This window comes from Scyliorhinus torazame, chromosome 18, assembly GCF_047496885.1.
Source record: "Scyliorhinus torazame isolate Kashiwa2021f chromosome 18, sScyTor2.1, whole genome shotgun sequence".
Classification (NCBI taxonomy): Eukaryota; Metazoa; Chordata; class Chondrichthyes; order Carcharhiniformes; family Scyliorhinidae; genus Scyliorhinus; species Scyliorhinus torazame.
The window spans coordinates 39,121,866-39,145,620 of NC_092724.1; the positions used below are offsets into that span (position 1 = coordinate 39,121,866).

Below are 23,755 nucleotides of genomic sequence, written 5' to 3' on the forward strand. Positions count from 1 at the left end.
CCTGGTGCACTCTGTTCTATTTGGTTGGTTCCCTATCCACCCTCCTCAGTCCTAGACTGGAGGTCAAGAGTCGCTCTGCTACTCCCTCAACAGCCGTTGCTCAATGCCTTCTCCTCACCTCGCTGAAGGCTTTGCGGGCTCGCTTCCCAATGTTAGGTCAGTGATCTCACTTTTGGCTGCCTGCCAGACCGAATGCCAGGAACCAGGCTGCTGCTTTGCAACTTTACTTAATGAAAGTTCAGAAACTTCACACCAATTCAAGAGATCGGTGTCCGAACTACTCTAAGTCCCAACGACCTCTCGACCTCCGACAGACTGTTTTCCCGCTCTAAAGGGGAGTCCACCAATCAGAGCCCAATGTTGTTCTGAATTGCCTGCGGCTAGGTTGAGCCTATCAGCAACTTTAGAGTCACCAAGGCCGTGATTGAGTTCTCATGATATTCCCACCACAACAGTCCCCTCCCCTTATGGGGCCCATCCAATGGTCGGGACTCTGCAGCGTTGTGTATTTCATTGAAAGTTTGCGTCTGTATTAGGCAACAGGTCAGTGTTACATCGAATGAACCACGGTCTCATCAGATGTCCTCAGGGTTAAGTGAAGCAGTGAAGAACTCTCTCACATTGCATAAGACTGTAAGAGCATAAGACGTAGGAGTAGAAGTTGGCCATTCGGCCCATCGAGTCTGCTTTGCCATTTAACAATATCATGACCTTTTTTTAAATAAATTTAGAGTACACAATTCATTTTTTCCAATTAAGGGGCAATTTAGAGTGGCCAATCCATTACCCTGCACATCTTTGGGTTGTGGAGGCGAAACCCACACGGACACCAGGGGAATATGCAAACTCGACACGGACAGTGACCCAGAGCCGGGATCGAACCTGGTACCTCGGCGCCGTGCGGCTGCAGTGCTAATCACTGCGCCAGCGTGCTGCCCTGAACGAGATCATGACTGATCTGGTGATAATTTTCAACTCCACTTTCCTTGCATAACTCTGGTTTCCCTTACTGATTAACAATCTGCCTATCTCAGCCTTGAACATACTTGACAGCCCAGCCTCCACAGCTATCTGCAGTACAGAATTCTACAGATTCACTACCCTCCGAGAGAAGACATTGGGCGGGATTCTTCCCTACCCGGCGGGGCGGGGGGGGTCCCGGCGGGATCGAGTGGCGTGAACCACTCCGGCGTCCGGCCGCCCCAAAGGTGCGGAGAATCCGCACCTTTAGGGACCAAGCACTCACCTTGAGGGGCTAAGCCCGCGCCGGAGTGGTTGGCACGCCGCCAGCCGTCGGGAAAGGCCTTTGGCGACACGCCAGTCGGGGCCGAAAGGACTTTGCCGGTCGGCAGAAATCCACGCATGCGCGGGAGCGTCAACGGCTGCTGATGTCAACCCCGCGCAAGCGCAGGGGGGGGGGGGTCACTTCCGAATCGGCCATCGCGGAGGCTGTGGCCGAGGCGGAAGGAAAGGAGTGCCCCCATGGCACAGGCTCACCCGCAGATCGGTGGGCCCCGACCGCAGGCCAGGCCACCGTGGGGGCACCCCCTGGGGCCAGATCACCCCGCGCCCCCCCCCCCCCTCCCCCAGGACCCCGGAGCCCGCCCGCACCGCCAGTCCCACCGATAAGGTAGGTGGTTTGATTCATGTCGGCGGGACTGGCATGACAGCAGCGGGACTTCGGCCCATCGCAGGCCGAAGAATCGCTGGGTGGGGCCGGCCGACCGGCGCGGCGTGATTCCCACCCCCGGCGAATTTTTGGTGCCGGAGAATTCTGCGGCCGGCGGGGGCAGGATTCACGCTGCCCCCCTGCGATTCTCCTAGCTCGCGGGATGTCGGAGAATCCCGCCCATTTTTCCTCATCACTGTCTTAAATGGGTGACCCCTTACTCTGAGATTATGCCCTCTGGTCCGAGACTCTCCCACAGGAGGATACTTCCTCTCAGCATCTACCCTGTCAAGCCCCCTGAGAATCCTATATACCTCAATAAGATTGCCTCTCATTTTTCTAAACTCCAATGAGTACAGTCCCAACCGACTCAACCGCTCCTCATTAGAAAATCCCTCCATACCTGGGATCAACCTCGTGAAACTTCTTTGGACTGCTCCCAATGCCAGTATATCTTTCGTTAGACAAGGGGACCAAAATTGTTCACAGTATTCCAGGTGTGGTTTAACTTATGCCTTGTATAGCTTTAGCAGGACTTCCCTATTTTTATACTCCATTCCCTCTGAAATAAAGGCCAACATTCCATTTGCCTTCCCAAGTACCTGCTGAACTTGCATGCTGGAGTTTTGTGATTTATGCACGAGGACCCCCACATCCCTCTGTGCTTCAATTCTCTGCAGTCTTCCTCCACTTAAATAATATTCAGCTCCTTTAATCTTCCTACCTAGTGCATAACTTCACATTTGCTATATTGTATTCCGTCTGCAGACTCTTTTGAGTTATCCTCACCATTTGCCTTCCACCTATTTTGTGTCATCTGCAAACTTAGCCATAGTGCATTCATTTCCCTTATCCAAGTCATTAATGTATATTGTAAATAATTATGGCCCCAGCACTGATTCCTGTGGCATTCCACTAGTTACAGGTTGCCATCCTGAAAATGCCCCTCTTAGCCAAACACTGTCTTCTATTATTTAGCCAATCCTCTATCCATGTTAATATACTTTCCCCCAAACCATGGGCTCTTATCTTATTAAGTAGCCTTCTGTGCTGTACGTTATCAAACACTTTTTGGAAATCTAAGCATATAGTTCCCATTTATCTATCCTGCTCATTACCATCTTGATTATATTATGTATTTTTATGTGATTTCCTCTCAGGAGTAAGAATCTTTGAAAGAAACACTCTCCACTCCTACTGATGTTTAACCACCACCTCTGGTATTCTTATACCTTTGAGCCATTGCCACTGCTAACCTTGAGAGAGTCAGATCCCAACATCAATTCCTCATTGTTCTTTTCTGTAGACCTTCATGAACAGTTACCCGACAGGGATCTCCTGCACATTCCTACCCTTACTCTCTCAGTCTAGTCACCCCAGTCAAGTCTTACGGTGATTACTTGTGGTATAAGAGTATTCAGCAGACCAAGGATTAATGTGGGACTGGAGAACAGTACCGATGGTATGATGTAGCGAGTCACATGGTGGTGGACTGTGTGTAGTAGAGTCTGGAAAGAGCCAACATGGTGACCGCATCCCTGCAGAGCTGTACCGTGGAATTGTATATAGTTATGGGTTACCGATAAACAGTTTATGTTAAAACATACAAGACTTTTAATGAGACACCAAACAATCTGACAACATTACCCACCACCAGCTCACCTCCGATTCCCACAACGGCTATCCCTTCTTTCGCAGGTGGTCCTCTTTTCCCAGGGAATTAGGAAATATTCCACAAATAGATCCTACCACAAAACTGTAACCAAATATATGCATTGTGGCCTGGACACTTACGGAAAATGGAGACAATGAGGAGTTGGCTTTTCCCCAAAAATCGCTAACTGTCATTTTGCGTGAAAATCACGCCGGCTGTTCTGGTGCCATTCCGATCACGATCCTCCAGCACGTCGTCATCTTTTGGGGAGGGAGGCATTATTTACACCGGCATTGAGAGGCGCGGTGATTAAATACACCATATCTGGCTCCAGAGATATCAGGGTGACATTTTTATAGGGCACTGCAATCTCAGAATAACGCTACAAACCACCTTCTCGCTGGCAAAAGTCCTCCCCTCAATCGTTGGCATCAGGTTCCCCTCCCCGACCACAATCGCTGGTATCAGGCACCCTCCCCACCACAATCGCTGGTAACACCGCCCCCCTCAATGTGAGCGACACCCTGCTTAGGGTTGCCAAATGCCCCACCCTCCTCATGCCCCGCCCCTTGGCAGTGCACATGCCAGGTTGGCACTGCCAGATGGCAGAGAGCAATGCCACTGAATTGCCCGGCCATGTCCCTGGCCATCCTGGGGCGACAATGGCCTCTGAGCCCCTCCCCTCTGCATGGTCATTACCCCCGGTCTCAGTTTGTAGTGATTCGCGTCGCCTTCACGCCGTGCTGGCGAGTGGGAGAATTGCAGGAGCTGGGAGAATCCGGCAGATCCTGGTTGCATGAGCTAGATTATGTCTGCTGGGAGTGACTGGGAACATTGCAAACTGTTTAGCGCCCGGCGCAAATCCCATTTCAGGGATCATCCAGTATTTTCCCGACATTGCAGTATTTGCGCCGGGCACAACACAGCCGGAAAATCACCCCCTAGACGTTTGAGGAGTGGATAGGCAACTCCATACATGGGACACATACACCACACACACACACGCTCTGATAAACTTTCTTCCTTTTCCCAATAAATCTGTAACAACTTTCAAAAGAGATTTTTCTACTTCCGGTACAAACCTGATCCCAATCAGAATTTTTGAATCACTATTGTGATCATTTAATTGCAACTGCTGGAAAATAAGTTGAAATGTGCGCCAATTAGAGATCCCAGAGACTGATAACTATTTCAACCAGCAGTCAACGTAGCGGTCAGCTCACAATACTTTACAGCCAGTCCATTCTTTGGACTCTTGTGCTGTTTCTGGCTACATAGCCTGGCTGTCTACACAGAGTTCTGCATTTGCGTCTCTCTCACAAGTCACCACTGTGGGCTGGATGAAGGCAACTATTGATTCTCTGCCACTTTGGGAACTTTCACTGTTAAAAATCTGGCATCCTCTCTAATTGCCCCATTGTTGCTGCCTTGCTAGCCTCAGATTAAAGTTCACATTCCCAAATGTTACATCTTGTAACAGCTGCAGTGCATCGCCCACAACATTCCCAACAACAACAAAAAAAGCAGCAGAAAACTACATGAGGGACAAATTTCTCAAGGAAAGATTCAAATACAGGGTGAGGCCGAGCACTAAAGGTTCTATCATGCAGATGGAATGCTTTAACTAGGCAACACGAGCAAGACTTAAGTGTCAGCATCGCCCCCTCGCAACTTCTTAATGCCTCTTTTACTCACTGACCTGCTGTGCATTTCCAGCATTGTCTCTTTGTGTGGGCCGGACACAGCAACAGATCTTAGCTAACCAAGCAAGTGAGGTACCAGTCGTGTTCTTTGTCCATTACTGCTTTCACCCGTTATCCAAAGCACCACATTCTCAGGATAGCTTAGGTAAAATCAAGACTTGGCATAAATACGCAATAGGATATTACTGGCACTCACCCAGTGACAAAGCACTCACCATAGGAAAAATGGTGAACAAACATAGACATAGAACATAGAATTTACAGTGCAGAAGGAGGCCATTCGGCCCATCGAGACTGCACCGGCTCTTGGAAAGACACCCTACTCAAGGTCAACACTTCCACCCGATCCCCATAACCCAGTAACCCCAAGGGCAATTTTGGACACTAAGGGCAATTTATCATGGCCAATCCACCTAACCTGCACATCTTTGGACTGTGGGAGGAAACCGGAGCACCCGGAGGAAACCCACGCACACACAGGGAGGATGTGCAGACTCCGCACAGACAGTGACCCAAGCCGGAATCGAACTTGGGACAATGGAGCTGTGAAGCAATTGTGCTATCCACAATGCTACCGTGCTGCCCCAACCTTTTGTCCATTTCTATGACACTTGTTACGTGGGCGATAAGAACATGGCAAATATCTCCATCAGTCAAATAAATCAGGATCCTCCAAAACTCTGACATTCTTGTCCAGTGTAAACCTTGCTTTGTCAGGTGTCGTAAGTGCAATATTCGTCTTCCTGCATGTGCCGCAGTAACCACAATAAAATGTTATATCCTGCTGGAGCCAGGGACAGTCAAAAGGTCTGTCTACAGGGACATGTCCAAGCTGGAGACTGAGGGCCAGGGATGAGCTAGGGACTGAGCGACAGAGCTTGGGACAGAGGGACAGGGCTGAGCTAGGGACAGAGGGACAGGGCCGAGCTAGGGACAGAGGGACAGGGCCGAGCTAGGGTCAGAGGGACAGCTTGGGACTGAGGGACAGAGCTTGGGACTGAGGGACAGGGTGGGGCTAGGGACTGAGGGACAGAGCTTGGGATTGAGTGACAGGACTGAGCTAGGGACTGAGGGGCAGAGCTTGGGACTGCGGGACAGAGCTTGGGACTGCGGGACAGGGCGGGGCTAGGGACTGAGGGACAGAGCTTGGGTCTGAGGGACAGGACTAAGCGAGGGACTGAGGGACAGAGCTTGGGACTGAGGGACAGGGCCGAGCTAGGGACTGAGGGACAGGGCCGAGCTGGAGACTGAGGGACAGAGCTTGGGACTGAAGGACAGGACAGAGCTAGGGACTGAGGGACAGGACTGAGCTAGGGACTGAGGGACAGAGCTTGGACTGAGGGACAGGGCCGAGCTAGGGACTGAGGGTCTGGGCTGAGCTAGGGACTGAGCGACACGGCACAGCTAGGGACTGAGGGTCAGGGCTGAGCTAGGGACTGAGGGACAGGACGGGGCTAGGGACTGAGGAGCAGAGCTTCGGACTGAGGGACAGGGCGGGGCTAGGGACTGAGGAGCAGAACTTGGGACTGAGGAACAGAGCTTGGGACTGAGGGACCAGGACTGAGCTCGGGACTGAGGGACAGAGCTTGGGACTGAGGGACACGGCGGAGCTAGGGACTGAGGGACAGAGCTTGGGACTGAGGGACAGGGCCGAGCTAGGGACTGAGGGACAGGGCGGGGCTAGGGACAGAGGGGCAGAGCTTGGGTCTGAGGGACAGGACTAAGCTAGGGACTGGGGGGACAGAGCTTGGGACTGAGGGACAGGGCCGAGCTAGGGACTGAGGGACAGGGTCGAGCTGGAGACTGAGGGACAGAGCTTGAGACTGAAGGACAGGACAGAGCTAGGGACTGAGGGACAGGACTGAGCTAGGGACTGAGGGTCAGAGCTTGGGACTGAGGGACAGGGCCGAGTTAGGAACTGAGGGACAAGGACGAGCTGGAGACTTGAGGGACAGAGCTTGGGACTGAGGGACAGAGCTTGGGACTGAGGGACACGGCGGAGCTAGGGACTGAGGGTCAGGGCTGAGCTAGGGACTGAGGGACAGGGCGGGGCTAGGGACTGAGGAGCAGAGCTTCGGACTGAGGGACAGAGCAAAGGTAGGGACTGAGGGACAGAACTTGGGACTGAGGTACAGAGCTTGGGACTGAGGGACCAGGACTGAGCTCGGGACTGAGGGACAGAGCTTGGGACTGAGGGACGGGGCCGAGCTACGGACTGAGGGACAGAGCTTTGGACTGAGGGACAGAGCGGGGCTAGGGACTGAGGGGCAGAGCTTGGGACTGAGGGACAGGGCTGAGCTAGGGACAGAGTGACATAACTGCGTTGGGGACTGAGGGAGAGGGCGGGGCTCGGAACTGAGGGACAGAGCTTGTGACTGAGGGACAGAGCTTGGGACTGAGGGACAGGGCGGGGCTAGGGACTGAGGGTCATGGCTGAGCTGGGGACTGAGGGACAGAACCTGGGACTGAGGGACAGAGCTTGGGACTGAGGGACCGAGCTGAACTGGGGACTGAGGGACAGGGCGGGGCTAGGGTCTGAGGGACAGGTCGGGGCTAGGGACTGAGGGTCTGGGCTGAGCTGGGGACTGAGGGACAGAACCTGGGACTGAGGGACAGAGCTTGGAACTGAGGGACAGAGCTGGGGACTGAGGGTGAGGGCCGAGCTGGGGACTGAGGGACAGGACTTGGGACTGCGGGACAGAGCTTGGAACTGAGGGACAGAGCTGGGGACTGAGGGACAGAGCCGGGGACTGAGGGACAGGGCATGGGACTGAGGGACAGAACCGGGGACTGAGGGACAGGGCTTGGGACTGAGGGACAGAACCGGGGACTGAGGGACAGAGGCGACTAGGGACTGAGGGACAGAGCTGGGAACTGAGGGACAGAGCTGGGAACTGAGGGACAGAGCTGGGGACTGAGGGACAGAGCTGGGGACTGAGGGACAGAGCCGGGGACTGAGGGACAGAGGCGACTAGGGACTGAGGGACAGAGCTTGGGACTGCGGGACAGTGCCGAGCTAGGGACTGAGGGACAGGGCTTGGGGCTGAGGGACAGGGCCGAGCTAGGGACTGAGGGCCGAGCTAGGGACTGAGGGACAGGGCTTGGGGCTGAGGGACAGGGCTTGGGGCTGAGGGACAGGGCTTGGGGCTGAGGGACAGGGCTTGGGGCTGAGGGACAGGGCTTGGGGCTGAGGGACAGGGCTTGGGGCTGAGGGACAGGGCTTGGGGCTGAGGGACAGGGCTTGGGGCTGAGGGACAGGGCTTGGGGCTGAGGGACAGGGCTTGGGGCTGAGGGACAGGGCTTGGGGCTGAGGGACAGGGCTTGGGGCTGAGGGACAGGGCTTGGGGCTGAGGGACAGGGCTTGGTGCTGAGGGACAGGGCTTGGGACTGAGAGACAGGGCCGACTAGGGACTGAGGGACAGAGCTTGGGACTGAGGGACAGGGCCGAGCTAGGGACTGAGGGACAAGGCTTGGGACTGAGGGATAGGGCCGAGCTAGGGACTGAGGGACAGGGCCGACTAGGGACTGAGGGACAGAACTTGGGTCTGAGGGACCGAGCTTGGGTCTGAGGGACCGAGCTTGGGGCTGAGGGACAGTGCCGACTAGGGATTGTGGGATAGGGCGGGGCTAGGGACTGAGGGGCAGAGCTTGGGACTGACGGAAAAAGCTTGGGGCTGAGGGACGGAGCTGAGCTAAGGACTGTGGGTCAGGTCCAAGCTGGAGACTGAGGGACAGAGCTTGTGACTGAGGGACAGGGCCGAGCTTTGGACAGAGGGACAGAGCTGAGCTAAGGACTGTGGGTCAGGTCCAAGCTGGAGACTGAGGGACAGAGCTTGGGACTGAGGAACAGGGCCAAGATAAGGACTGAAGGACAGGACGGAGCTCGGGACTGAAGGACAGGACGGAGCTAGGGTCTGAGGGACAGGGCCGAGCTGGGGACTGAGGGACAGAGCTTGGGACTGAGGGACAGAGCTTGGGGCTGACAGTTCAGAGCTTGGGGCTGAGCGACAGGGCTGAGCTAGGGACTGAGGGACAGAGCTTGGGACTGAGGGACAGGGCGGGGCTAGGGGCTGTGGGTCAGGGCTGAGCTAGGGACTGAGGGTCAGTGCTGAGCTAGGGACTGAGGGACAGGGCGGAGCTAGGGACTGAGGGTCAGGGCTGAGCTAGCGGCTGAGGGACAGGACGGGGCTAGGGACTGAGGGACAGAGCTTGGGACTCAGGGACATAGCTTGGGACTGAGGGACATAGCTACGGACTGAGGGGCAGAGCTTTGGACTGAGGGACAGAGCCAAGGTAGGGACTGAGGGACAGGGCTGAACTGGAGACTGAGAGACAGAGCTGAGCTTGGGACTGCGGGACAGTGCCGAGCTAGGGACTGAGGGACAGGGCTTGGGGCTGAGGGCCGATCTAGGGACTGAGGGACAGGGCTTGGGGCTGAGGGACAGGGCTTGGGGCTGAGGGACAGGGCTTGGGGCTGAGGGACAGGGCTTGGGGCTGAGGGACTGGGCCGAGCTAGGGACTGAGGACAGGGCTTGGGACTGAGGGACAGGGCCGAGCTAGGGACTGAGGGACAGGGCTTGGGACTGAGAGACAGGGCCGACTAGGGACTGAGGGACAGAGCTTGGGACTGAGGGACAGGGCCGAGCAAGGGACTGAGGGACAAGGCTTGGGACTGAGGGATAGGGCCGAGCTAGGGACTGAGGGTCAGGGCCGACTAGGGACTGAGGGACAGAACTTGGGTCTGAGGGACCGAGCTTGGGTCTGAGGGACCGAGCTTGGGGCTGAGGGACAGTGCCGACTAGGGATTGTGGGATAGGGCGGGGCTAGGGACTGAGGGGCAGAGCTTGGGACTGAGGGACAGAGCTTGGGACTGAGGGACGGAGCTGAGCTAAGGACTGTGGGTCAGGTCCAAGCTGGAGACTGAGGGACAGCGCTTGGGACTGAGGAACAGGGCCAAGATAAGGACTGAAGGACAGGACGGAGCTCGGGACTGAAGGACAGGACGGAGCTAGGGACTGAGGGACAGGGCCGAGCTGGGGACTGAAGGACAGAGCTTGGGACTGAGGGACAGAGCTTGGGGCTGACAGTTCAGAGCTTGGGGCTGAGCGACAGGGCCGAGCTAGGGACTGAGGGACAGAGCTTGGGACTGAGGGACTGGGCGGAGCTAGGGGCTGAGGGTCAGGGCTGAGCTAGGGACTGAGGGTCAGGGCTGAGCTAGGGACTGAGGGACAGGGCGGAGCTAGGGACTGAGGGACAGGGCGGAGCTAGGGACTGAGGGTCAGGGCTGAGCTAGCGGCTGAGGGACAGGGCGGGGCTAGGGACTGAGGGACAGAGCTTGGGACTGAGGGACATAGCTTGGGACTGAGGGACATAGCTTGGGACTGAGGGGCAGAGCTTTGGACTGAGGGACAGAGCCAAGGTAGGGACTGAGGGACAGGGCTGAGCTGGAGACTGAGAGACAGAGCTGAGCTGGGGACTGAGGGACAGAGCTTGGGACTGAGGGACAGAGCTTGGGACTGAGGGACAGAGCTAGAGATTGAGGGACAGAGCTAGGGATTGAGGGACAGAGCTAGGGATTGAGGGACAGAGCTAGGGATTGAGGGACAGAGCTAGGGATTGAGGGACAGAGCTAGGGATTGAGGGACAGAGCTAGGGATTGAGTGACAGAGCTAGGGATTGAGGGACAGAGCTAGGGATTGAGGGACAGAGCTAGGGATTGAGGGACAGAGCTAGGGATTGAGGGACAGAGCTAGGGATTGAGGGACAGAGCTAGGGATTGAGGGACAGAGCTAGGGATTGAGGGACAGAGCTTGGGACTGACGGACAGAGCTAGGGATTGAGGGACAAAGCTAGGGATTGAGGGACGGGGCTGAGCTAGGGACTGGGGGATGGGGCTGAGCTAGGGACTGACAGACAGAGCCGAGCTAAGGACTGGGAAACAGGGCTGAGCTGGAGACTCAGGGACTGATGCACGATCAATAACTACTAAAACAAGGTTGTAGTACAACTGAAGGCTTTAATAAGCTAGAAGTGTTCCCCAGCAGCTCAGGTACAGAATGAGGGCTGCTGGGACGGCACGGGTTCTTATACCCCACCTATCGGGGCGGAGCTACCATACTTAACAGCCAATGGTAAAACCCCTAGGTTTAACCAATGGCACTTCAGCCTCTCAGGTACCGTAATACCTGATAATACCACATTCACCCCCTGTTAAAAAAGAGTCCGGCGGGGGTGGTGGTCAGCAACTACAAAATGTAACAACATGGTATAATCAGTTATGGAGGTACCGTGATACCTCCTGACAGTGTTGAGTGATTATTTACAAGCATGTCAAACATGTACATTCAGTGTTTAATATTTACAGATCAGTTAAAATGTTGCAATCAGTCGGTCGGGTGCCCTGGTCGTCCTCTGTGATCGTCTGAGCCTCGGTGGTGACTCCGGTGGTGGCTCGGGCGTCTGCAACTCCAGGAGCGTGGCTTCGATCTCCATGGCAGTTTCGTCACCCCAAGACGGCGCTGGTGGGAAAATCGGGAAGGGGGCGCATGTAGCGGGCATCGGTGGGTGGGGGGCCTAGGCAGGGGCGGCGGGAGGACTGATCCTCCTGTAAGGTGCTGCGGTGGAGGCGGGACTGGTGGCTGGGTGTACGTGGGGTTTCGGCGGGTGCCAGGTCCCGTAGGGAGACCATATCTTGTCGGCCGTCAGGGAACCACACATAGGCGTCCTGGGGGTTAGCGTGGAGAAGATGGACTCTCTCGACCAATGGGTCCGACTTGTGCGCCCACACGTGTTTTCGGAGCAGGATGGGTCTGGGTGTTGCCAGCCAAGTCGGGAGCGAGGTCCCGCAGGAGGACTTCCTGGGAAAGACAAGGAGATGTTCGTGAGGTGTCTGATTGGTGGTCGTACAAAGCAGTGACCGGATGGAGTGGAGAGCCTCTTGGAGGACTTCTTGCCAGCAGGAGACTGGAAGGTCCTGGACCGTAGGGCCAGTAGAAAGGTCTTCCAGACCGTTCCGTTCTCCGTCTCTACCTGTCCGTTTCCCCAGGGGTTGTAACTGGTCGTCCTGCTCGAGGCGATGCCTTTGCTGAGCAGGAATTGACGCAGTTCGTCGCTCATAAAGGAGGACCCCCTATCACTGTGTATGTAAGCGGGGAAACCGAACAGTGCAAAGATACTATGGAGGGCCTTGATGACGGTGGTTGCGGTCATGTCGGGGCAGGGGATGGCGAATGGGAACCGGGAGTACTCGTCAATCACGTTCAGGAAATACGTGTTGCGGTCGGTGGAGGGGAGGGGGCCTTTGAAGTCCATGCTGAGGCATTCAAAGGGACGGGAAGCGTTAATCAAGTGCGCTCTCTCTGGCCGGTAGAAGTGCGGTTTGCACTCCGCGCAGATTTGGCAGTCCCTGGTGGCTGTCCTGACCTCCTCGATGGAGTAGGGCAGGTTGCGGGTCTTAATGAAATGGAAAAAGCGAGTGACCCCCAGGTGGCAGAGGTCCTCGTGGAGGGCTCGGAGGCGGTCCACTTGTGCAGTGGCACATGTGCCACGGGACAGGGCGTCAGGAGGCTCGTTTAGCTTCCCGGGACGGTACAAGATCTCGTAGTTGTAGGTGGCGAGTTCGATCCTCCACCTCAAGATCTTGTCGTTTTTTTATCTTGCCCCACTGTGCATTATCGAACATGAATGCCACCGACCTTGGGCAGTGAGGAGAGTGAATCTCCTGCCGGCCAGGTAATGCCTCCAATGTCACACAGCTTCTACTATGGCCTGGGCCTCCTTCTCGATTGAGGGGCGTCACCTGCTTGCAACAAGACGGGTTTGCAATCCGAGGTGAGGTTCACAAACAGGGAAGGCGGGCCGACCTTAAGGGTCGCGAGGCCGCAGACAGTAAGGGGGGGGGTATAGGATCGCCGAATTGGAAGGTCAGGCTTTGCAGGTTACACTGGAAGTCTAAACCCACGGGAGTAGCCGCGCAGAGGTGGGGAAGAACATAAAGGCGGAAATGTTTGAATTCCCTTCCCTGTGAGCTTTGCTAAACAGAACCCCTATGTCTCGACAGAGTGAGAACCAGAGGCTAGGGAGATTCTTTGATTAACAGGGTGGATAAAGAGGGAACAGCGCCTTACCGTGTCGGGGTGTATAAAGCTCTCTGTGCTCCAGAGTCGATCAGGCAGGACATCTCGTGGCCGCTGATGAAGACGGTCGTCGTTGCTGTTGAGAGTGTTCGAGGTCGAGTTTGGTCTAGGGTCACCGAGGCCAGACGCAGTAGTTGTGGATTTCGTTCAGGCAGTGCGTGGTCGGCCGAGCTGGGGTCCTGGGGCATCCAAGATGGCGTCTCCCATTGGTCGCACATGGTGGTCGGGGGTGGGCAAAATGGCGGCGCCCATCCGTCCAGCGTGGTGTCCGAGTGACAGGAAGGCGGCGCCCAGGGTCCGCATGTGGGCCTGGGATACGGGGGTGGCGGCGACCGCTGTGGCGGTCCGGAGTCGCCGCTGGAGACCGCGGCCACTGCTTGTGCCTGGCAGACCCCCACGAAATGGCCCTTTTTGCCGCACCCCCTTCAGGTGGATGTGCGGGCCGGGCAGCGCTGGCAGGGATGTTTTTCCTGCCCGCAAAAGAAGCAGCGGGGTCCATCGGGGTTGGCGGGCCGCCTTACAGCGCAGGCCTGCGAGGAAGCGGGGAAGGTCTCGGGGCAGCCGCTGCGGGATTCCACGCTGCCCAGGGGGCCGCCGCGCGGTCGGGCACGTAGGATTGGGCGTTCTTGGAGGCAACGTCCATGGACCCTGCAAGGGCCCGTGCCTCCCTAAGTCCCAGGGTGTCTTTCTCTAAAAGATGCTGGCGGATTTCTGAAGAGCTCATACCTGCTACAAAGGCGTCCCAGACTAGGAGTTCTGTGTGCTCGCTCGCCGAAAATTGCGGGCAGCCACAGCTTCTGCCCAGCACCAATAGCGCGTGGTAGAATTCCTCCAACGATTCCCCGGGGTTTTGTCGTCTTGTTGCAAGCAGGTGACGAGCGTAGACCTGATTTACTGGGCGAATATAGTGTCCTTTTAAAAGTTCGATTGCTGCATCAAAATCTTCCGCCTCCTCGATGTGGGTGTAGATCTCTGGGCTTACCCTTGAGTGCAGGCCGTGCAGTTTCTGCTCCCCCAAGGGTGTGCCTTTAGCCGTCTCCAGGTAGCCTTTAAAACACGCCAGCCAATGCTTAAAAATCGTCGCTGAGTTCGTCGCGTGGGGACTGAGTTGCAGACACTCTGGCTTGGTTTGGAGGTCCATCCTTTCTACTTAAATCTAGCTTATTAAATTGATGCACGATCAATAACTACTAAAACGAGGTTGTAGTACAACTGAAGACTTTAATAAGCTAGAAGTGTTCCCCAGCAGAGTACAGAATGAGGGCTGCTGGGACGGCACGGGTTCTTCTACCCCGCCTATCGGGGCGGAGCTACCATCCTCTTCAGCCAATGGTAAAACCCCTAGGTTTAACCAATGGCTCTTCAGCCTCTCAGGTACCGTAATACCTGATAATACCACAGGGACAGGGTATGGAACTGAGGGACGGGGCTGAGCTAGGGACTGAGGGACAGGAAGGAGCTAGGGACTGAAGGACGGGCTGAGCTAGGGACTGAAGGACAGGGCTGAGCTGGAGACTGAGGGACAGGGCTGAACGAGGGACTGAGGGACAGGACTTGGGACTGAGGGACAGGGCAAGCTGGAGACTGAGGGACAGGGCAAGCTGGGGACTGAGGGACAGGGCCAAGCTAGGGATTGAGGGACAGGGTCTGGGACTGAGGGAAAGGCTGAGCCACAGGCTGAGGGCCGGGCCAAGCTATGGGCTGAAGGCCTGAGGCTGAGGAACAGGAACGATCCAGGGACAGAAGGACAGGGCCAATCCTTGGATTGAATTTTATTTGCAATGATTAAAAATCAGTAGCTCACCCAGACTCCATGTTGTGTGCTAGTCACTATTTTTCAATCTAAAAGCCAGGAAGACCTAATAGAGTAAAACACTGGCAGAGTCTCAGCAGTTGTTATGAACATATAGTCCTGCCAAGAGTCCTGTGATTGTGCAGCCAAAGGGTGCGGTGTCCAACAGTCTTTCCCCCTGTAGGAGCAGGAAGGAGAGTTGTTCTTTCTAACATGTACATGAACGCTGCCATGTTGCTGTGAACCTCTGCAACTGAGAGTGGAAAGAGCCACTATACTCCCTTGTACACTGATAAAACGGGAGGCTTGAGTTTATTCCGCCAGCGTGTTGTGTCAGTGCAACACGCAACAGTCAACAACCTGAATTTCAGCCACGGCTACAGCCAACGCAAGCTTCTCCTCAGTCAGAGGGCTGGCTGCAGCACTGAATGGAGCTGGGAGGGCAGTCGTTGGCATGGAGAATGCACCTCTTGCTCTTCCTGCAAACTCATTTTATCGAACAGGCAGAAGCTGGGCACAGAGCCACCTGCACCCGCTCACCTCTACCCTCAGTCTAAAGCCCAGCAAGAGTGGACTGAGAGGGCAACAAAGAGACAAAAACAAGCAAAATAAAGCAAACTCTCTCAGCAATTTATCCAACAGTAAATCTCACACCCCTCTGTAACTGGAAACCGTCAAAGTAATATTTCGACACCAGCTCATTGCGATCGAGTGAGGCTGTAGTGGGTGGAAGTGCATATTAACCACTCCTGTATATCCTCAGGGTATCTTTCCTATCTTGCCCCTACCTTTCTGCTGACATTTGCACTAACATTTCTCACTCCTTTCAGCCTGGAGGAGACAATGTCATATCTTGCCATTCTTAAAGTGGCACCGCACAGTCTTAAAGAGACATTATGCTGATTTAAAGGGAATGTCCTGTTCCTATGGAAATGCATTTAGCAAACCCATGACTTCATTTGTTCCATCTGAAGATTAAGTCACACCCAACCAGTTTCACAAGAAAGCTCAAATATTCCCTATTAAACAATTACTTGAATTTATAAAGTGCCTTTAACATTGAATACATCCCGGAGAGAAAAGTGCATTTGAAGATTTAAATAAGCAGCCATGGTGGGGGTGGTGACTGAAAGCTTGGTGGGTTCTCGAGAGCAGCTGAAGGCTCCATTACCAATGGTGGGGTGATGGGTGTGGGGCTCAATAGACAGGGTCAGAGGACCCGTGGGGCATCAGGTGGACGGATTCACAGAGATAGTGGGCAAGACCATGGAGGGTTTGGACTTGTGGATGATGGAGATGCACTGAGAGAACCTGGGCAATGGTGACTTGACTAAAATCAAGGTTATGAAAGGAGGAGGCTAACAAGGAACTTGTGAAAATCAAGTCATAAAAGTTTCAGCAGAGGAAGGATACACTATGCTGGAGCTTTGGGTAAAATAGTCATGATGAAGGTAGGCGGTCGAGGCGAAGGTAATTTAATTAATACCAAGGATATTTTTAAAAAATCTTTATGGTCACAAGCTTACATTAATACTGCAATGAAGTTATGTGGAAAGCCCCTGGTCGCCAAATTCCGGCGCCTGTTTGAGTACACAGAGGGAGAAATCAGAATATCCAAATTACCAAACAGCACATCTTTCGGGACTTGTGGGAGGAAACCTGAGCACCCGGAGGAAACCCTCGCAGACACAGGGAGAGCGCGCAGACTCCGCACAGTGACCCAAGCCGGGAATCAAACCTGAGACTCTGGAGCTGTGAAGCAACAGTGCTAACCACGGTGGGACTTTAGGCATGTAGAGAAAAAGGTGTGCTGCTTCTTAAAGGAGAGAAGGGATTTAATAGAGGTATTGAAAATTATGAGGTATTTTGATAGAGTAAATAAAGAGAAACTGTTTCCATTGGAAGGTGGTTCAAACTGAGCCAAGGATTAAGGGTACAGCCAGGTTTTACACAGCGAGTTGTTATGTTCTGGAATGCTCAATTTGAAAGGAAGGTGAGGCAGATTCATTAGTAATATTCAAAAAGGAATTGGGGCAAAAACAGATTTTGCAGACTCATTGGCCAACTCTTTCACAAAGAGCCAACATGTGCTGAATAACTCCCTGCTGCCCTGTATCATTCTATGAAGCTCATATCTGGTTTGGATGGGATGCTGGAGGTCAAATGTTGAATAGTGGAAACTAAAACCATTCAAACAAATCATCATAAAAATGTCAGCCAAACTCCTTTCCCGTACCAGCCTCCCCGAACAGGCGCCAGAATGTGGCGACTAGGGGCTTTTCACAGTAACTTCATTTTTGAAGCCTACTTGTGACAATAAGCGATTTTCATTTTTCATTTTAGACCCAGATTCCAGCCTCAGTCCAGCCAATCACAGGGCAAGTCCTTGACTTCAACTCCACTTCCTGTTTTTACAGAACAGATATAAGAGGCCAGAAGCCACCTCTGACCCTCTGCGTAATGGCCCACTCGATGAAAGGTGGAAGGTGCAGAGCAGGGGAACAAAAACTGTTCGTTGGAGTTCTGCTCACCAGGCTACAGCCTCACAATTGGACAAGCTCACACTATGTTTGGCTCCCCCTGCACATTCTCCCTCACTGTTTCATGTTTGTTTTTAATAAATTGCTCTATTCATTCCACAGAGAGCTGTTTTGAGCTGTTGCATTGTGCAGCAGGCCCAGGGGTCACCTCCTATGCTGAATGTGTAGGCCTCTTGTGCTTCTCCTCAAACCTCACTGTTGTTTTTTTGTATTCACGGACCTCAGTGAAGGACTCGCATGCACCAACTATATCTTCTTGTACCACTTTACCCTCTGTGCCAACATACTCAACGTCGGTGACACCATTCCCAGGCCACAAAAAGGCCAGGGACACAAGGTTAAATAGCCGCTAATTGATGGCAACCATCAGTTTTCCAAGCCTTAGATTGTGTGGGGAAGGTTAGAGGGAAGAGCTTGAGGTGGCCCAGAGAAGGAATGAACCTATTAGAGTCTTGGGCGCGATTTTATGGCCACGCTGTGCCTGAAAAGCAGTTCGCAGTGGCGCAGCGTGGCCAATGGAAGCCGGGTGACCCCATTCCCGGGATCTAGTCCGCTCGCAACACCTCGTAGGATCTAGCGAGATATTGCGATGTAAATCCTGCCCAGTGTGGGTAGCATCACATTTTGGCAAATCTGCATTTTAAAGCGAGACAGCTAGTCTCACTTTAATGTGGAAATTCCCAAGTTATCCGAGGCGTGGGATCAATCACAGAAACATAGAGCCAGAGAATCACCACAGTGCAGAAGGTGGTATTCAGCCTATCAACTCTGCACCAGCCCTCTGCAAGAGCCTCCATGCACTCACCCTATCCCCATAACCCAGTAACCACACCTAACCTTTTCGACACTAGGGGAAATTAGCATGACCAATCCGCCTAACCTGCACATCTTTGGACTGTGGGAGGAAACCGGAGCACCCGGAGGAAACCCACACAGACACGAGGAGAATGTACAAACTCCACACAGGCAGTGACCCAAGGCTGGAATTGAGCCCTGGTCCCTGCCGCTGTGAGGCAGCAGTGCTAACCACGGTGTCACCGTGCCATCGCAGAGACTTCAGGCGAGTGCCGGTCAGTACTGCTCTTCAGAAACGGGGACCAGGCGGAAAGGCATTCGTGGGGGTCTGCCAGAGGATCAAAGGCTCCCAGATGCATGGTGTCCTGGCACTGCTGGTGCCACCCAGGCAGTGCCACCTGGGTATCAGCCTGGCACTGTCAACGTGCCCAAGCGATGCTTCCAACTGGCAGGGGCATTGCGAGGGTGCCAAGCTGGCAATTTTTGTGCACCGGTGATCGAGCCAGGGGTGCCCTGCATGGGAGCTACGAGGCTCCTGATGACCCTCCAATAGTGCATTGGGATTTGTGGGGGTTGGGGTCACGTCAGGTGCCTCAGAGATCGGGCATCTCCCGTCACACTGATGAGTTCCAGCGAGCAGAGCTCCTCGGTGTACAAAACGAGCCTATGTGCTGCCCCAGCCGTGGGTTCCCCGCTGAGGCCCCCTATCAAACGCAAGTTTCATAGCCTTGTGTTTCTCAGTGCTATGGGACTTTGTAATTTTTTAGTAAAATCGTGCCCCTTAAGAACACACAAGCATACAAATTAGGAGTAGGCCATTCGGCCCCTTCAAACCTGCTCTGACATTCAATAAGATCATGGCTGATCTGACAGTGTGCACATTCCACCTACCTCCGATGATCCTTGACTCCCTTATTCAAGAATCTATCTACCCCTGCCTTAAAAAATATTAATTGACCCTACTTCCACAGCTCTCTGGGGAAGAGAGTTCCAAAGATTCCTGGCCCTCTCATTTTTAAATTATGTCCCCTAGTTCTGGTGTCTCCCCACAAGGGGAAACATCCTATCAGCATCCACCCTGTCAAACCCTTTCAGGATCTTATATATTTCAATAAGATCACCTCTTAATCTTCTAAACTCCAATGGATTCAAGCCTAGTCTGTCCAACCTTACCTCCATGAGATAATGCCCCCATCCCAAATAGCAGTCAAGCGAACCTTCTCTGAACTGCTTCTACCCATTTATATAGTTTCTGAAATAAGGAGACTACACATACTCCAGATGTGGTTTCATTCCATTCTCCTTGCAATAAAAAACATTGCATTTGTTTTCCTGCACCTACATACCAACTTTTCCTGATACATGTACCAGGAAAACTGGATCTGTCTGTATCTCAGAGCTCTGCGACCTCCTACGCTGCTTTTCTATTCTCCCTGCCAAAGTGGACATTTTCCAAATTATACTCCATCTGCCAATTTTTTTGCCAATCACTTAAACCACCTTGTCACTTTGCAGGTTCCTTACGTCCTCTACACAATTTACTTTCCTACCGATCTTTGTATCATCAGCAAATATAGTAAGCACACATTTGATCCCATCATCCAAGTTATTAGTATAGATTGTAGTTAAGGTCCCTATGGCACTCCACCCCTCACATCTTGCCAACCTGAAAAATACCCATTTAGCTCTATTCTCTGCTTCCTGTTGCTAACCAATCTACTATCCATGTTAAATATGTTACTCCTCGACCATGAGCTCTTATTTAGCATAGTATCTTTATTGAACCCAGTGATGTATCATAGAGGACAAATGTGTCAGGTGTGGTTATGTCAAGTAAAATTGGGAATGCTAATGGATGCACCATGTAAAAGTAAAGCCGGTGGTCAATGCACACACACACCGGGGCTACCATTTACACAACCTTCACCAACACACACACACACACACACCGGGGCTACCATTTACACAACCTTCACCAACACACACACACACACACACACACACCGTGTGGGCTACCATTTACACAACCTTCACCAATACACACACACACACACACACACCGGGGCTACCATTTACACAACCTTCACCAACACACACACACACACACACCAGGGCTACAGTTTACACAACCTTCACCAGCACACACACACCGGGGCTACAGTTTACACAACCTTCACCAACACACACACACACACCAGGGCTACAGTTTACACAACCTTCACCAACACACACACACACACACACACACCGTGTGGGCTACCATTTACACAACCTTCACCAACACACACACACACACACACCGGGGCTACCATTTACACAACCTTCACCAACACACACACACACACACCAGGGCTACAGTTTACACAACCTTCACCAGCACACACACACACACACCGGGGCTACAGTTTACACAACCTTCACCAACACACACACACACACCAGGGCTACAGTTTACACAACCTTCACCAACACACACACACACACCAGGGCTACAGTTTACACAACCTTCACCAACACACACACACACACACACCAGGGCTACAGTTTACACTACCTTCACCAACACACACACACACCAGGGCTACAGTTTACACTACCTTCACCAGCACACACACACACACACACACCAAGGCTACAGTTTACACAACCTTCACCAACACACACACACACCGGGGCTACCATTTACACAACCTTCACCAGCACACACACACACACACCAGGGCTACAGTTTACACTACCTTCACCAGCACACACACACACCAGGGCTACAGTTTACACTACCTTCACCAACACACACACACACACCGGGGCTACCATTTACACAACCTTCACCAGCACACACACACCAGGGCTACCATTTACACGACCTTCACCAGCACACACACACACACACACACCAGGGCTACAGTTTACACGACCTTCACCAGCACACACACACACACACACCAGGGCTACAGGTTACACGACCTTCACCAGCACAGACACACACACACCAGGGCTACAGTTTACACTACCTTCACCAACGCACACACACCAGGGCTACAGTTTACACTACCTTCACCAACACACACACACCAGGGCTACAGTTTACACTACCTTCACCAACACACACACACACACCAGGGCTACAGTTTACACTACTTTCACCAGCACACACACACACACACCGGGGCTACGATTTATACAACGTTCACCAGCACACACACACACACACACACCGGGGCTACAGTTTACACTACCTTCACCAGCACACACACACACCAGGGCTACAGTTTACACTACCTTCACCAACACACACACACACACCGGGGCTACTATTTACACAACCTTCACCAGCACACACACACCAGGGCTACCATTTACACGACCTTCACCAGCACACACACACCAGGGCTACAGTTTATCATAGATAGAATTTACAGTGCAGAATGAGGCCATTCGGCCCATCGAGTCTGCACCGGCTCTTGGACAGAGCACCCTACCCAAGGTCAACACCTCCACCCTATACCCATGACCCAGTAACCCCACCCAACACTAAGGGCAATTTTGGACACTAAAGGCAATTTATCATGGCCAATCCACCTAACCTGCACATCTTTGGACTGTGGGAGGAAACCAGAGCACCCGGAGGAAACCCACGCACACACGGGGAGGGTGTGCAGACTCCGCACAGACAGTGACCCAAGCCGGAATCGAACCTGGGACCCTGGAGCTGTGAAGCAACTGTGCTATCTACCTTCACCAACACACACACACACACCAGGGCTACAGTTTATCATAGATAGAATTTACAGTGCAGAAGGAGGCCATTCGGCCCATCGAGTCTGCACCGGCTCTTGGAAAGAGCACCCTACCCAAGGTCAACACCTCCACCCTATCCCCATAACCCAGTAACCCCACCCAACACTAAGGGCAATTTTGGACACGAAGGACAATTTATCATGGCCAATCCACCTAACCTGCACATCTTTGGACTGTGGGAGGAAACCGGAGTGCCCGGAGGAAACCCACGCACACACGGGGAGGATGTGCAGACTCCGCACAGACAGTGTCCCAAGCCGGAATCGAACCTGGGACCCTGGAGCTGTGAAGCAATTGTGCTATCTACCTTCACCAACACACATACACACACACACACCAGGGGTACAGTTTACTCTACCTTCGCCAACACACACGCAACCAGGGGTACAGTTTACACTACCTTTACACGCGTGCACACACCAGGGCTACAGTATACACTACCTTTACCAGCACACACCAGGGCTACAGTTGCAATGCTCCTAGACACGCACCAACAGCTTATATTTATATGTCGGTTATTTTGCATTCTGTTCGGGGATTTTACATAACTGGAATTTGTATCAGTTTAGTGGAACCTTACTGATCACAGTAACCCCGGGCACCCTTTCGCCATCCAACCTTTCCCTCCTCTGCCTGTCTGGGGGTTTAGTGAAACCTGTGTATGTTTAAAACTCGGGACACCTCCAGGTCTGGCTGTCAGGTCGTTCCCCCCATTCCCCTTCCCCCCCCCCCCCCCCCAAGCTCGCTGGTTGTTGCGCTTTTGGTTCACACAGTAGATGTCTCAGAAACCGGGTCCCAGCCACATCCCAGGAAAAGGTTAATGAATTCGCTCTCACTCCTTCGCCCAGATAATTCGAGCCAGCCCCTGTTCCCTAACGGAAAGAATCGTCAGGGTTCAGTTTACCTTCATCCAGGGACGCTGGTGTTCCTGAACTTGCAGCAGCTGTCGGTGTGAGTGAGGGAGTTAAAGGAGCAGCCGATGTCCCGGGGAGGGAGGAGTCCTCTCTTAGCTCAAGGAGAACTGCAACGCCCCGATGCTTCTGTTTATTGATCCCTGCAACATGTGGCTGAGATTGCAAAGCAGCCGACTTCTGACTTAAACTCCTCGCCATTGTTATGAATTGTCATTCCAAACTCTCAGGAAGCTCTGGATAAGTCATCTAGCTGGCAGAGTAAGTCAGGTTGCTGGGCTCATCACCATCTTTGCAAACTGGGTTGCCCAGTGTTGAATGACATTGGTCCTTTGATGGATGGGTGGTGAGATTTGCCTGCTGTAAGGGGGGGGGGGGGGGGGGGTTATCTGATGTGGGCTGGTCCAAAAATGCAGTGGAAACACCCCCCCCCCCCCTCGCAAATGCAGTGGGAACACCCCCCTCCCCCAACCTGGAGGTTCCCCTCCAAGTCACTCACTGTCCTGACTTGGAAATATATTGTTGTTTCCTTCACCTTTGCTGGGTCAAAATTCTGGAATTCCCTCCACTGTGGGCATACCTGCACCACATGGACCTCAGTGGTTCAAGAAGGCAGCTCACTACCACCTTCTCGAGGGCAATTAGGGATGGGCAATAAATGCTGGCCTAGCCAGCAATGCCCGCATCTACCTGAATTTAACGGCAGAAGCCTTATCCTCGCCGCTCATATGAGGTCATGCAAACAGACCAGCTAT

The 23,755-nt window shown here is 53.4% G+C and overlaps 1 protein-coding gene across 4 annotated transcripts in view; it reads right to left on the minus strand.

The window, feature by feature from the left end:
• Positions 1–23,121, minus strand: part of kank3 (KN motif and ankyrin repeat domains 3) — a 130,081-nt gene extending 106,960 nt beyond the window's left edge. The window contains exon 1 of one of the 4 annotated variants that reach the window (XM_072482617.1): positions 22,994–23,121. The gene's annotated coding sequence lies outside the window, so the exon portion shown is untranslated. The remainder of the gene's footprint in view (positions 1–22,993) is intronic. The other 3 variants (XM_072482612.1, XM_072482613.1, XM_072482615.1) reach the window with 3 other exon arrangements.
• Between the last annotated feature and the right edge of the window lie 634 nt (positions 23,122–23,755).